At 40.8% G+C, this 12,282-nt stretch overlaps 1 long non-coding RNA gene across 1 annotated transcript; it reads left to right on the forward strand.

The window, feature by feature from the left end:
* The first annotated feature begins 4,159 nt into the window (after positions 1–4,159).
* LOC144534845 (uncharacterized) lies at positions 4,160–6,690 on the forward strand. The gene is made up of 3 exons (XR_013503612.1): positions 4,160–4,241; positions 5,053–5,171; positions 6,543–6,690. It is a non-coding gene; the product is annotated as an uncharacterized LOC144534845 (long non-coding RNA).
* The last annotated feature ends 5,592 nt before the right edge of the window (positions 6,691–12,282 follow it).

The following is a 12,282-nucleotide window of genomic DNA, read 5'->3' on the forward strand; positions in this document are numbered from 1 at the left end:
TCATCATCACCACCACCACAAAGTAAAAGGCTTCATACATGTGAGTTTGAACATGAACTATATTTAGTGCCCAGATATATTTTATGCATGTCGAGTTGTTGTACAGAATCTATAATATCTCATTTCTATTTTTTAACATAGTAAATGTTTAACGTTCTTATTAGTATTTCCCAGGAGTTCTATTTGTATTCACGCGTCAGCATGCTCCGTTTGAGATCCCAGGTTGTATTCCAGATGTGAGACAATCAGATTGTGCTGCAGATGTGATACCGTTGTAATACTCTGATGATGAAGTGCCTGTAACATTTTTGAGATGAAACATATCCACCACGATAAAAAGAGATGCTCCAAATTTGCATGAAGCCTTCCTGTTGTTCCCTGTGAATGCTGCTGTAGGACTGCATGCTAATGGAAGGTGACCACAGGGCCTTAATGTCAAGGCCTGGACCAGGACTGAGGTCTAAGACCAAGTCAGACCACATTCAGTCAGGTTCACTTCAACACCAGGCCTACAGGAAGTCAAACCGAAGACCAAAGCCAAGTGAAACACTAAATACAGCAAACAGAACTTCTCTTAAACTTGTTAAAAGTTCATTTTTTCCCCACATAACCAAATCTATGGAACTAAATCAGTACTGTCTTTGTAGAGATTCCACTTTAAACATTTGTCACACGTAACTACTTGTAAAAACCACAAGCTGTCATCTTTCCATCTTTATGCTAAACTAGGCTAATCCCCTCCTGGTTCCAGCTCTGTACCTCTGTAGTAGTGTTGATCTTCTTCTTCGAAAGAATTTCCCAAATATGTAGCACTGTTCGTTAAGATATCGTAAGCCTGTGTCAAACAGAGCTTATTTTCAACATAAATGTAACCATATGTACAGTTATTTTTGTAATCCATTTTCAAAAATATATATTGAAAATGGAGTTGGCTTAACGTTCCACCTCGTTCCAAAGTGGAACCTGTAACTGTTCTACAGAGAACTGAGACACTGACTCAGTAGAGACTGTTAGTCCTGCAGTCCTGGTCTGGTCTGGTCTGGTCTGGTCTGGGCCGTGCATGCTGAGCCCTTGCGGTACCCAGAAAGCACTTTTTGTACCAAGTTTTGTCGTTGCCAATAAAAGCCAGAAGATCCCTGTTGTGGGAACGTCTGTCCACCATCTGTTTCCTTTGGTCCGTCTCTCCGTCCTATTCAGATGTCTTAACTCGGAGTATGGGGCTTTCATTACCACAGTTACAGCAAAAACAAAAACACAGATCATCCCCATGATTGGTAGTAAAGATTTCCATTACAGATTACAGATTAGATTAGAGAGTTTAATCATTGACAGCAGATGCTTTGGTATTTGGAGTTAGCCTACAACAGGTATTCATTCTCAAAGTTAATACTGTATGGTGGTATGGCCACATTTGTATTTTACACACAACACCAGAAACCTCCTTTATGTTCCTGACTTCAATGATCTGCCGTTGGTTCACTGTAATCTACAAGTTATTTTGAATAACATTGATAATGAATAGCCAGGAAATACTAATCTTGTTTTTAATCTCCAATATACCATGTACTATTCCAATAATACTTCTATAATAAGATTTAGAGTATTTCAGCATGATACTGTATCTGCTTGGCGGCATGCTTTTAAACTAAAAGTACTAAGTCTTCCAAATGATTATAGATTATTACTAACAATATTGTAAATAATAAAAGATTATAATGCAAGAGCCAGTGTTGAAGCTTAAATCCTTGTAGATTCAAGATGGTTAAGAATTGTTGTATGTGCTAACAGTGACCTGCATAGTCGATAGTACTACTCATACAACTACGACTAATAATAATGTAATCATTGTTATTATGATTTCTATTAATAGTAATGATCAATAAGAGGAGGTGGTCAGGACCAGTCATTTTAGTGCCCTTTGTGCCAGTAAGAAGCTGGTCATGACCGCTGTGCCACTGGTCGCGACCAGTGTCTTTGGCGCCCCTAGTGGTTGTGACCACTGGTCCGTGCCACAGAGCAACTGGTCACGACCACTGATGAGCTGGTCGCGACCAGTGTCTCTAGCGCCCCTAGTGGTGACCATGGTCCCGGGACAGACCACAGAATCGGCTACAACCCCTGTTCTAATAATCCTATCACTTTCAATAGGGCCGCCATTGCCGACCGACGTTATCGGTGCTCGGGCCCTAAATAGCAGGATATTGAGATAAAAAAAAATAAATAAATAAATAAAAAAGTGCAGTCAATGAAGTAGCCTGCATGGAAACCTGCACAGCCTCTTTTTTTTGTGAACAGTAGCCTATTTGTGTGGGCCTCAGTGGGGCTCTGTGTTGGTAAAAAGGAGAACACACAGCATGTAGCGTTGCATGCGGGAAGATGAGGATTGATGCTGGAGCGTCATCGCCGTGCTTACTCAGTCTCCTAGCAACAGGAAACATCTGCCTCCGCGAGGACCAATGAGGGCTCGCGGTGAGCGGTGTGTGTTGTCTCCTGTTGCTGTGAACGGGATATTTTAGGAGGCTGGAGAGCAGCGAGCGTCTCACCCCGGAGGAGCTGGAGCTGTCTGTGAGTGTGTGTCTGCGGGAACCGAGGGAGGCTCTGACTTCAGGCCGAGCTGGAGCGTCGCTGAATCGGTGTGAGGACGGTAGATGTGGCGACAAGGAGCAGAGCATATCACAAGAAAGAGAGGGCGTTACTGGGATTTACTGACCCGCTGCTGGACTGACATTTTTAAAGGTAAGACGCTTTAACGGACATTTAACGGATTTATAGGTGGTAACGTTAGTTCTGTATTTAAAACAGCAGCTTTCTAAACTGCATTAGCTGCTGGAGGCATAGCTGTAGACAGGATAGAACACAATACAAAGGAGAAAAAGAATTAGACAAAATAAAATGTAAATTCGACAAAAAAGATAATAATGGTCTCTAACTAAAAAAAACACACTTGATGATGTCCAGTGAATGTGGCAGTACTCCAAATGAGATGGTCTTGAATCCTAAGATGATCCTTATAACCCTATAGGTAATACTTTGTATAATAGAAGAGATTTCAAAAACAATGCACCATCACAGGGCAAAAAGTTGATGTTTTGGTGATTTTTCTGTTAGTTTTGTTAGTTTAGGCACATTTTTCCACCAATCTTAATGCAATACAAGGTGGTTTTAAGGGAGGAAACACAACCTCCTGTGCACACAGCCTCCTGCTTCAAGTGGAAATATTTGCTACACACACACACACACACACACACACACACACACACACATCCCACGCAGCCTCTCTCTCTGCTCATGCATCATAGCATCATTCTCCCACAGTGTAAAAATTTGGGCTGCAGTCAGATGTTAAAAACTGTGTGAGTCACTGCAGCAGCTTGAACGATAAAGCGTCCCACTCTGTGTTTATGATTGATTTTTGACGTTTTAAATAACAAACACACACACACACACACACACACACCGTCCTCTTATCTATCCTCCTCTTCCTCTTTCTTGAATTGAAATGAGCTTCTAGGCACAGCAGATTTTTGGAAAAGGCAGTTCTATAAATATTATGCAAAGATATGATAAACACAACATTTAAGGGTCAAATCAGGATATTGTACAGCAGTGAACATACAGTTTGTGAGTGCTTTGATATGGAAATATATGAAATAAAATGCATCTGTATTGATATGAATAAGACAGTTAGCCTAATTTATACATTACATTTTATACAAATAAATAAAATAAAATGTTTATTCTATTTTATTTAGTTGCCTTTTTTCATTGATTTAAGTTTATTCCATTGATCTTTATTTTCATTTGATTTCATCTTTTAGCCTACCTTTTTCCCGTGGCTGGTGTGCAGGTGATGATTAGAAGTTCCTTCACAAACAGAGATGCTGTCTGCTGCCTGTAAGCTCTGAGAAGCTCTAACACCAAAACATGTCAGCACTTTTGTCAGAGACCATTGGTTGTAAATAAAAAATGTATTTCAAATGTCCTACTTTAAATAAAAGTGGGACATTAATGTATCCAGGTTGCACAAATGTGATTATGGATCCAGAAAATAAATCCAAGTTAGGTTGGCTGCTCTGGCAAATGTGTAGTTTCATGCTTGGATGTTTTGGTGCTGTCTTTCTATCCTCCTCTTCCTCCTCCTCACCTGTGTCTTCCCTGCAGCAGTCTGAGGGCGATGTGGAGGCTCAGAGCCACTCACTGATTCAGAGAGCTGAGTGCCGGCTGTGGAACATCAGCAGCAGGTAATCTGATCTGTTTCCTCATTTACCCCCAATGACTTTACACCACTTTGCATGTAACACTGAACCTGTCTGTGTTCATTTATTTCTTTGGCCACTTGTGGGCAGTGCAACAAGTTGTTTTAAACTATGACATTGTTCTTGATTTGCCTGAAGATGGCCTAGTACCGAAACATTGCCTACTATTAAACTTTTTTTTTTTTAAGTTAGACAATGTGCAGGAGTTTTCTTTGCAGCTTCAAAATGATCCCTTTGAAATGATAAAGGAACTTGCCTAGACAAGGTGTAAACCATACTCTGGTTTATTATATATTTATACATCTTTACTTAATACTGCTGGATGACAGAACCTTTAACATTTTAAAGGAATAGTTTGACATTTTGAGTTTGCGATTGAGAGCTAGTACTCTGAATTTTAAATATTTTCTGTGTCAAACTACTGTTTCAAAGGTCAAGAGTTAACTTTCACACTTAACAATCTAGATGTCCTTTCAGAGGCGTATAAAGAGTTAACAATATAACAAAAGAAAAAGAATAAAAATAGGGCATTTTGGTAAATAAATGATTGTTCCTCAGCACCATTAATCCAGAAATATAGGTATCAGTATCAGCAATCTAATTATATGATTTGATTCATTGTTTGAAAATCATTGTTTTTGAACATTGAGTTGATTGAATGTAAAATGGAATACATACTATATAGTACATTAGTTTTTGACTTTAGTCCCTTCGAATGGTGCTGTAGGGTGAAAATCAGTTTCCCATCATTCCCTCTATTAGATTTGTAGTTTAATCTTTTGTTTGTTGCCTACAGCAGCCCCTTTCCTGTGAGAGAGACCAAACCATTCAACAACGTCGAAAGTTGCTTACTTCAAGAGGAAATATGCGGAGGAGGAGGATTTACACGGAGGCCTACATGGATATTTTCAAAAAGTATGAACCTCTTCTGTCCCTCTTATTGTCCACATTTTCTTTTCACCATTAATCTTCAGGCCGATCGTGTAATTTGATTTTGCTACGTGTTGAGAAACCATGACCCATCTCAATGTGTATTGACTTTTGCATTGTGTGCAGGTTTTTACTTATTTCTGTGCATTCTCATTATTTCCTCTCGCCTTTCTGCTTCATGTTTGTCATCCCTGACCCTCACCTTCAACTCCAGCGGTGCCTGTTTCCCATTACATTTGTTTTACTCTTTATATGTTGTCCTTCAGCTTTCAATGACTACATACACAGGAGTCGATAATACGACTCCACTCTTTCTCCGCGTCTATGCAGATGATACGTTTATGTTCATGTCAGAATTCACTTCACATTGATATCCAGATCAGATATTAAGATTAGCAAGATGACGTCATGTTAATCACAATAACGGTTTTGCTCTCTTGAATGGCTGGTTCCCCTTTTACATTCATTGATAATGTCCAGAAAAGTTAAAAACACACTTGCATTGTCAGAGCTGACTAAAACGTACGTTCCAAACAATCAATGAAAGACAAAAAAAGACCCACACACTGCTTCTTTTTTGAATTCTCGGCTATGGACTACAAACGACTTCAAGATTTAAAGGTTGTGTGTTGCAGCTTGGAGGCTTCCTGTGTCTCCTTTGAATCGTTTCCCATGGAGTTAATCATCATTTACATCCTTCAATGTTCGTGGTTGTTTCATAAAATTTGGAACGTCTTGGCTCAAGAGTTAGTAAGGACAAACAAGTGCCACAACACGTTGCCATGTTTGCTTTTTCTGATTACCTGCTGACGTCTGCAAAAGAAAACGACACGAAGCACATGAGTGTTTTAGCATTGACCCTGAGACTTTTATGTGCAGGAATGAGCTAAAAATGTACGCTGATATCCTCTTTCTAAAGTGCTTAAGATGATGGTTAAAGGTGCAGTGAGCCATGCTGCACAAAGATTGTTGATATTGAACTCAACTGCCAAACAAATATATCCCCCCCCTCAGATTCATGGACAGATAATAGTGCGTTCCATTTTCCTCGGAACTCAGAAACCAAAGCTGGGAATGACGTCACACCCGAGTTGAATGTGTCACTGTGTTCATTGTTTTCATTAGCTCTAGCCAGGTTAGCCATTGTTAGCAATGCCAGTTCATATGTGTTATTAACCCCTAGGTTCATTTTGTGCCGGAATTGTCCTTTAACAGAAGATTATTTTTAGCGCACACAGAAAATAGAGAGCTAGGTGACTGTGAGGAGATAGTTGAATTGAATTTGACAAAAAAGTGTATTGGATTAACATCACTTACCACTGTACCTTTAACGGCCTTTGTGTTTGTCGTGTGCAGCACCTGATACTGCAGGAGGACCGCAGCTGCATCCTGAAGCTGTCCCTGGAGAAGCTGAGGTTCCTGGAGGACCCAGAGGCCTACCTACGGCGCTCCGTCCTCATCAACAACCTGCTGAGGAAGATCCACCATGAGGAGGAGGAGCTGGAGGCCGAAGCGGAGGAGGAGGAGGAGGAGGAGGAGGAGGAAGAAGATGAGGTAGAAGAAGAGGAAGAAGAAGTAGGAGAAGAAGAGGCGGTGATGGGAGAGAGGGGGCAGCGGAAGCTGTTGTACCCGGACAGGAAGAGGGTGAAGGTGCTGGTGATGGACTGCTGCTCACCGGCGTTTGGCCTGGAGGAGCTGCAGCATTACCGGCTGGTGCCCTGTTACCCATCAGCCCTGTACAGCCTGGGTACCTGCCCGGGCCTCACGCCCAACCACCAGGTCCTTCTCTACAACCTGGACGACAACGGCTGACTGTCCACACCTCGCTGCCTCTTTTCAAAGTTTTTAGAAATGCGGGGTAAGTTCAAGATACAGGCATGTGGACATGTACTGTTTGTTCATGATCGCCAGGAGGAAAGCTACAGTCGTTTCTCCACCTACAACCTTTAAAAGGAAAATGTGCCGTGGGGGTTTGCCAGGATGTCACTTCCTCTCTTCATTTTGCTAAGAGGCAGCAGTGGATTTGAGAAAGAAACAACCCAGATTCTCCTTCTGCTTCAGGATCAACGTGGGTTGGTCTCTGATGGTTGATGTCAAACTCTGTCGCAGCGCCACTGCCATTTTATCATACGTGCAAATGTGAGAGACTCAAAGCCGGCTGTTGATGTTGTGTAATTGATTCTTATTGTTATCGTTGCTCATGTGAACCGTGAGCCTATTCAGGGATTTACAGACTGCAGGCTACTTTTTTTGATGCACCTTAACTTGCGTGGAGAATATGAATATGTGCTGTTATGCTTCTGTTATCTTTTTATGCTACTGTGTGATTTATGAAATATTCTGTGTGTAACATTCCCTGGACTGTGTGAATCGCCGTGCTATCTCATGGTACTCCGTCCTCTGAGAGATGCATTTACTGCCTGTAGGGAAGACAAGTTGTTTTCTCTGTATTTGACGTCCTGTGTTTTGCATTACTTTGCCGCCCTCTGCTGGTGAAATAATTCATCTTGAAGCCCTTTATGTGTTCAAATCTTACAATGCAAGTGGATGAAAAGAAAAGATGGTAACATTTTACTTTAAGTCCCCTTGTTTAGCATTCATAAGCAGTACATGAATGGTTTATAACACATCATAGGTAGGCACCCATAAATGGAGGCTGCTGTATTAAAATTATTGACAATATCGTAAAATGCAGATATAATACTATAAGATGTCTTCATAGGAGAAGTTACAATTGACAACAAATACTATACATTAAGAAATACTTAAAGTGCCCTTATATCTGCGTACAACTGTGTTTTAACCCGTTTATTAAAGGTTTATAAAGTGCTTGTAATACTAAACAGGAGGGGGTTAAAGTGTTACAGAAAAGAGGAATCATGTTTCTTATTTGTTTTCCCTTTTTCATGTTTTGAGGGAAACTGGCATCTCCTCTCATTCTCTTGAGCTCTAAGAAGTAAAAAACAACTTTTTTTGTCTGCTACCAAATCATTTGTACGTGATCGATTTTCAGCCCCATGGTGTTTTGAAGCTGAATTTCAGAGCACAGAATGTCTTTAGATATTATATTCCATATTTTTTACTATCAGTCCAGGGGCTCGTTTCAGCAAGGAGGTTTACCAAACTCTGAGTCTGACCCTGAACTCTGAGTTGATTTACCCTGAGATGGAAACTCTGACTTCTCGGTTCCAGAACAGCTGATATGAGTTGGTTCAATCAACTCAGAGTATGTTCACGCGCGTGCACCACCACAATAAAAAGGCAGCATGAATGGAGCCATGATACTACGATTCACCATGGTAACAACCACAAACAAACTGATCAGCATACTTTATCCCTCTGGAACTGGAACTACTCATGCGCACATACAGTGAGTTTGAATATATATTTTGTTAAAAAAGAGAAAATTGCTGTTGGAGTCTATGCGTAAGCTGTAATATAGTGTATTAATTTCATATTTAATCACAGGTAACTTGTAATATTACTGGTGAAAACTGGAATGGTATTGAATTCAATTCCATTTTATTTATAGTGTCAAATCATAACAGGAATTATCTCAGGACACTTTACAGATAGAGTAGGTCTAGACCACACTCTATAATTTACAAAGTCCCAACAATTCCAGTAATTCCCCCAAGAGCAAGCATTTGTGGTGAGGAAAAACTTCCTTTTAGGAAGAAACCTGGGACAGACCCAGGCTCTTGGTAGGCGGTGTCTGACGGTGCTGGTTGGGGGGGTGATGAACAGTGGCAATAATATTACACCTATCATTTCATTTGGGTGCAATCCTGCAGGCGAAAAAGTAAACTACTACTAATCCCATTCTGAGGCTGCAGCACCATCATTAACAGAATTCTAATGTATAATTATAATTTATAATCATTTAATTCTTTTTAATGGCTCTTACTGGTTTGTGTCCAGGGAACACTACAAAAACGTTTAAAAAACGTTTCAGAGTGAGTCACACTCTTCTGACGGCTCTTTGCTACACTGGCTTTACAAAAATGCTCCGCCTCACCAAACGTAATGCGGCACAAAGAATCTGCTGGGATGTAGAGCATGTTCACGATGGGTGACGTTAGTGATATGAGGACGGATAAGGTTATGTAGGCTACATAACTGATAGACTGGGAAGAAAAACCATACCGCTCAAATAGGCTAGGCTCATCTGGAAATGAAAATGCATCTATAGTCGGGGCCTCAATATCATCTCCAGACGTATGTTTAACTCCCTGAGAAGTAATACAGCTTCTTCATCAACGGGATCATCGACAAAAGGAAATGCCATGTTCAAGAAAAAGTCTGCCTAACATGGTTAATAAACCAACACTTTATTTATTCATGCAGATAACAAACTGAGGTTGAGTTACCATAGTAACTGACTCTGAGGTTAAGTTACCATAGTAGCTGACTCTGAGGTTGAGTTACCATAGCAGCTGACTCTGAGGTTGAGTTACCATAGTAACTGACTCTGAGGTTAAGTTACCATAGTAGCTGACTCTGAGGTTGAGTTCCCTCTCTTTCTGAAGGGCTGGAGTTCCCCCTTTCTCTCAGGTTTGATTAACCTCTCTTTCTGTTTCCCTCATCTCAGAGTTAACTAACTCAGAGTTCTCACTAAACCTGCTTTCTGAAACAGACCTCTGTAGCCTACTACAAATCCAGATCAACATGTCCTGGATTTCTTTCAGTTCCCCGTCTTCACCTAACCTAACAACCGCGGTCCTGCATAACCTCACGACGCTGGTTATCAACTAGTTCAATCAACCCAGGGTTTCGCAATCCAGCGACGCGCGTCACATAAAAGAGGCACGACCAATCACAAACATCTACCAGAGCCACATATGCTTTAGCCTTTTATTTTAGTTGCAACCATGGCAGTGGTAAGCGATCGTGAAATAGTACTACATAATTCAAACTGATGTGCGCATTGGCAACACACAATGTAATTCCCTCCGCTGAAAATCTATATCTTTCATAAAATACCCATCAGGGAATGTTAACGGGTTGTCTGTCTCTAAATGTTTTAACTTTTCTGAGCGCACCTCTCTCTCTGCACCCACCGAGCTCCACCAGATCTTCTAAGAACGGTGACGCCGTTATCAACCGAGTATGGATTGGTCAGTAGGCGGTGCTTTAAAGGCCCTGACACACCAACCCGACGGCCGACCGTCAGCAGTAAAGCCAGTCGGACTGATCAGTTTCCCCGAGTTGGTCCAAAAAAGTACCTCGGGACACACCGAAGAGACGAGACGTAATAATCTGTATTGTCGCCCAAAAAATGAAAACTGAATTGGAGGAACGCGTCACATGGGTCTGGCTGCTCCCGAATATCAAAGCCAGACCATAATGGCGGCTCGTTCAGAATACCATCTCATATTGTACTAAAATAGTTCACCGAAACGTGTTTCTGAAAACATGTGAAGAGAGAAACAGGCCGTGCAGTTGCTGAATCTGTCTTCATTTCAGATCAACAAAGGTCAGTTTAACAGATGTTAGTCCGATTTTGAGAGGCGTTCTTCACGCTCATCCTGCTCATCATTCCCGGGTTAGCTCTCCACCAATCAGATCAGGTCACTGAGTCCGACAGCCCACTGGCCAATTCAACAAGTCAAATCGGCCCAAATGAAGGCCGACGGCTCCTCCTCCACGACGACACAGCATACAGACTCGAGTCACTGACCTCGCCAGACTGTCCGATAGACGATAATCAGCTTGGTGTGTCAGCGCCTTTACACCGGTTGATCTCTATTCTCCAACATAACCATAAAGGTTAGGTGTTCAGCGTAAGTTACCACGGCGATTGAACCCGGTAACAAGTGATCCACCGTCGTGATACACAAAACCCTGGGTTGAACCTGAAGTTACCTCGGTAACGCCAAATCTTGCTTCCTAGTCCAGGCCTCTGCTTTGTGAAACGGGCCCCTGGTTGTAGCAGCGGGTGCTATGTTGTCACAGAGACTGAGTTTTGCTAAGTCGTCAGAAGATATTTTATTATTTCATGTGGCACAGCGCGTGCTTTATAAAGCTGACTAATCTGCTGTATGACAACGGAGATTAATGAGTCATCCTTTTCATCCTCTTTTATGTGTTTTGAGTGTTCAGTCCAGCAGTTTCACTGGGTTTGAAAATGTCTTGATCTTGATAACAATCACTACAATGGAAAACAACAACAAACTGCAGGCAACTACTAAAGAGAAGCTTGATATTTTAAAACAATAATTTATATTTTGATGAAAATGTATATTCCATATTTAAGATAAACTATTTTGAAAAAGGGCAAGTAGACTTTTTTCAGGTGATTGATTATCAAATAAAGTACGTGAAGTGACAATGTTTGTATGTGTTGTGGTTGTGATGCATTGTGTAGCAGTAGAAGTAGTCAAATCTATCTACTTTATTTAGTTTCACACTTTTTTTTTAATATTAATATGAACGTTTGTTTGTTCATATTAATATAAAAAGTGTAGGCTACATCAAATGATACGCTAAGCGCGGTCACGATACGTCGTGACGTCTTGAACACATCTATGGCGTGCGCGCCGCAACTGTTGCCTTCATTTGCTCCTACCAAACTCAAAATGTAGAGGCTCAAATCCTAAATGGCCAGCTAAGTATACAGATAGATAAAAAAAAACAAAAAACTAAATGTTGATAATAATGTCGATTTGTCACAGAAAAGTCTTCATTCTTTATCGTACGATTTTGTTATTATACCATGTTCATATTTTTGTTTACATTTCGTTGTTTTGTTTTCAAACAAAGCCTACAAATGTAGCTTTGATAATAAAATGTGTTTGTTAATAATAAACATTGAACTTCAAAGTCACCACTAAAGAAGACAAAGTAAAAGGAAGGCAGTTTGAATACAGTGTACATGCAGGGCTATAGTTTTTCCAAATAGGCCTACCGAGGTCATGAGCCCAAGTCTCTCCAATGCAGCTCACCTCGAAAGGTTTTTATTATACAGCATTTTTATATGTATCTATTCCGTTCAGTCAGGCTTGGGTCTTGGACTTGTTTACTTATTCTTTGATACGATATTTTCTGATTTAAGTCAGGAAACTTCTCTAACTTAATAATTTTAGAGTTTGATATA

Source organism: Sander vitreus, chromosome 20, assembly GCF_031162955.1.
Source record: "Sander vitreus isolate 19-12246 chromosome 20, sanVit1, whole genome shotgun sequence".
Classification (NCBI taxonomy): Eukaryota; Metazoa; Chordata; class Actinopteri; order Perciformes; family Percidae; genus Sander; species Sander vitreus.